Genomic DNA, 4,196 nt, shown 5'->3' with positions numbered 1-4,196 from the left:
ATGGCTGAAGTAGTATCTATTGAAGATAAATTGATGAAAAATTTACTCGCATAGTTTAAACATGGACAAGGAAGTGTAGAAGATGCATAAGTAAGATGGTTGATAAAATTAAGTTAAGAGATCAAGGAAAAAAGTGGTTCGACCATGATAATTTGATAGATTTCTTGAACAAAAAGCACAAAGTAGGCTTAACATTTCAAGCTGCCAAATAGGACGAATGAATAATGATGCTTCATAAAGCCAGCCCTAAATAGTAGGGATAGGCTGATGATGATAATGATGATTATGATGATGATTGTGCAAGTATTTGTACCTTTGTAATGACATTAAGTGAAATTAAATTCAAGAAATAAAGTGATATTCTAGAATTAAATGTAACCGTCTGGTTCTACAGATTTATGCTTCTTGCTTTATTTCTTGATTTGTTGTTTGTAGCATGCGCTGTTGTTTATGATTGGCTTTTTCAAACTGCAGGTCAGAATAAACACACGCCTTCTATATCAACAAACAAAATTTAACCTCCTCAGGGAAGAAAGTGAGGGCTATTCCAAGCTTGTAAGCATGGTGTTCACATTTTACTGAGATATGTTATATCATAATTATATCTCCTCTGCTTCCTACGAATTTTGTTGACTTATGCTAATGATTTATACAAATTTAATCAAAGTTATATTCATGCCTTCTTTGATCACTGCAGGATATTCTTTTTTATGAAGCATTTTAGCGATTAATGACTATTCTTGTTAACCATTTTGGTCTAGGCCGTACTTAATTTTATTTGCTCATTTTTCTTTTAAGAATTTTTTGTCTTACTCGGGTTGTATTAAAAGTCTCTCTTTTGAATCTGTTTGAGGGCATTTTTAAGAGCAAATGTTAGGTTGTCTCCATTGCAATCTGAGCTCATGGCAAATTTTGAAAACAGCCCAAGCCAACTTAGTGTTCATGCTCTGTATCACACTGCCTTTCTAAATCTACATCCCTGCTTGTGTATTTGGTGCAGTTAGTACAATCTTCTGCACTAAAATTTCTTTGAAAAAGTTTTTATTTCCCTGAAATATCAGAATTATTGCTCTAAGTTTATGTTTTAAAGGGGTATACCATATGCTAAGTGGAAACCGATGAGCTTGAGTTTAGCTTATACTGTTAAAATGGTAATGAGCAACAACTTGACATATCACAGTTCAGTTATTCATTTGCTAAACAAGTTTCTACTAACTTGCGTTTGAATGCCTAGTACGATCTATTAAACCCCATTCACTAATCATGAAGAGAAAGGCTTGGATTTTCTTTTCTTTATGTCTGTTTTTATTTTTTGCGTACATAGGTTATTTTGAAAGCCATGACTTTAATATTAAGCTCAATGGTTTAAAGATATGATTTTGGTTAACTTTGAGTATTTTTGTTTTGCTTCTACCAGTAATGTGATAAAAGAGCATCATATGTCACCATGCATGTTTAATTCCTTTCTGATCTCATTGTTGAACTTGGATATATTGGTTATCCTTTGATTTTTAATTTTATAGGTTACTCTTCTTTGTCAAAATGGTGTAGATGCTGTCAGCCAGAATACATCTTCTGGTACAATCAGCTTAATTAAGGTGAGAAAATATGCTTTTTAACTTTCCTAGTGTGATTGTTCAGCCTACTATTTCTTTCAAACTTTAATCTTTGGCAGTCATTGATTGGACACTTTGATTTGGATCCAAATCGTGTCTTTGACATTGTAAGTTGCATACTTTCTCAGTGCACCAACCTTGCTCTTTTGTAATTTCATTTAGTTGTGCTTAAAACTTTTTTTTTAACGCTTTTTCTTTTTCAGCGTCTAACTAAATTTAAATGTTGTCAATTATTGTATATTTATAATTTTCAGTTGAATGATTGCTGTTGTAATTAGTGTTATTATAATTACTTGTTCTTTATTTGTAATTAAACTATTTAACTTGTTTCAAAGTTGAAATTCTGGAATTAAAACAGGTCTTGGAATGTTTTGAACTCTATCATGACAATAGCATATTCTATAGTCTCATTCCTATTTTTCCTAAGGTAACTCTTGTTTTTAATTATATCTGCAATTATTTTTCCTTTTTTCAGTGATAATTTTATTTTGCTTATCTTTTTGTCAGTCACACGCTGCCCAAATATTGGGCTTTAAGTTCCAGTACTATCAAAGAATTGAAGTTAGCTCTCCAGTGCCTTCTGGCCTTTATCGACTTGCTGCATTGTTGGTTAAATCAGACTTTATTGATCTTGATAGTATGTAAGTCCCGTCTTCCGATTTTAGTTTGTGATTTGAGGTTATTCATAATTTTGGCTTTTTATTCTCTATTTTTGTTTTGTAGCTTTTAATTGTGTTCTGAATAATTCTATGGATTTGCACCCTGAGTCTTTCACACATTAGTATTTGTTATGTGAATAAAAATATTTGATTAATTTACTTGTATATATGGTTTAACAGTAACTTTATCTGTTGCGTTCGAGTTTGTATTTGCAAATAAATGAGCTTACAAATTTCTATATTCATTTTTTGTAATAGTAAATGCACTGCCTAGAATTTTTTTTTTTCTTTTCACCAAATAATATTATTGGCAGTTATAAGAACCTATTTGGAATAGAAAATCCCTCAAATACCATGTATGAAAAAAGAAAAAAAAGGATTTGAATGCTCCTCAGGAATAATTCTCCAAACAAATCATGTTACTTAGATACAATCCTATGTTACTGTTATTAATGATATTCTAAACATTCTTTACGATAAAAAACTTGATGATTTATACCGAAAGTACATGCAATTTAGATAGAGTGCAACACATTGTATTGATCATTATTTTCATGTTGTTGATGATTTCATGGTTATTAAGATATATGCTTTAGGCTAGTATTCTCTGTTATAAACCATTTCATCATGATATTATTGGCTTTTGACACGCCGTTAATTAGAAAATAATTGTCATTTGGACTAGGAGTATTTTGTATGTTTAAATTATTTATTAAATTGTTACATTGTATTATTCTCATTTAATTCATAACTTGTTTCATTCATACAGAGGAATGTTGTTTTCCTTCATTTAAGAAAAAAAAAAAAATTCTATCAGAGGTTAGTTAGGACTTATTTGTTTTCTAGTAGATAGAAAATTTGTTTATAGAGATTTTATTTATTTTACTCATTTTGCCTGTGGAAATGATCTCGGCACTTTAGAGATTTTGAAGTAACTTTTTTCATTCAACTTGTGTCAATTTTACATTCAGATATGTTATGTGATCTGCTTTATTATTCTTTTTCCCACTCCCTCTCAAACTGTGCATATTTGAGGGCCTGAATGTATGCATGCTTGAGGCTGTTAATCTACACATTTTTTATAGGCCAGTATCCGTCTGCTTCCTAGTGGTAACGGCAGACTAATTTTTTGATGTATGCTGATTTTTACTGTAGTCTGCTGTTTTAGTTGATCATAATTATTGTTACTTTCAGATGTGTCCATTTACTTCCGAAGGATGAGGAGGCATTTGAGCATTATGATGCTCTCATTGCAAAGCGATTTGAAGAAGTTTGTTCTTTCTTCTTTTATGCTATTTTCACTTTCAATATTTCATCTCCAAAACTTTGTTTTCTTGCTAAATGTTTGAAAAAAAGAGTTCATAATTCTTTCTTGATTCCAGCTATAACATATTCTATAGGAAATTGGTTTTAAATTACCCAAGCACTGTTCTTTTACTCATTCATATACTTAATGCATTGGCTTTGGTAATGCAGTGGGCATTGCCTTTTTGATGATTGGTCATCGGCACAGTACTTGATACCGGAGTTAATGCAAAGCACGACTCGAATGACACATATTTTATTGCTGCAATCAGGAAATTACAACAAAGACGCTTTGACATAACAACACAAGCACGTAAAACAGTAACCAACTAATAAGGACAGAAATAATAAAAGATACAACACAATGATAGGAGCGACCATTTCAATTGAAGCAGGGTGGTTCTGGTAAGGATAATGCTGGACCAACAGTGCCGGTAGTCCACTGAAGGGAGGCTGAGAAGACTGGTGGCTGCTGGGAGGATCTGGACAGAGGATTGGACAGTGGGCACAAGCAGCCCTCGCGTCAGCACTAGCATCTCAATGTCATCCATCTCCTTTTCTTTAATTTGCATTATCTAGCCAACCTATTCCCACAATCTGGGATAAGCACAAAAAC

At 32.1% G+C, this 4,196-nt stretch overlaps 1 long non-coding RNA gene across 1 annotated transcript; it reads left to right on the top strand.

Moving 5' to 3' along the window:
- The first annotated feature begins 474 nt into the window (after positions 1–474).
- Positions 475–3,565, top strand: LOC110035484. The gene is made up of 6 exons (XR_002295147.1): positions 475–555; positions 1,524–1,598; positions 1,676–1,723; positions 1,975–2,043; positions 2,124–2,257; positions 3,470–3,565. It is a non-coding gene; the product is annotated as an uncharacterized LOC110035484 (long non-coding RNA).
- Positions 3,566–4,196: the final 631 nt, after the last annotated feature.

This window comes from Phalaenopsis equestris, unplaced genomic scaffold (genome assembly GCF_001263595.1).
Source record: "Phalaenopsis equestris unplaced genomic scaffold, ASM126359v1 Scaffold197847, whole genome shotgun sequence".
In the NCBI taxonomy this organism is placed as follows: Eukaryota; Viridiplantae; Streptophyta; class Magnoliopsida; order Asparagales; family Orchidaceae; genus Phalaenopsis; species Phalaenopsis equestris.
The sequence above is the reverse complement of the archived record's forward strand: the minus strand, read 5'-3'. Positions and strand labels throughout refer to the sequence as shown.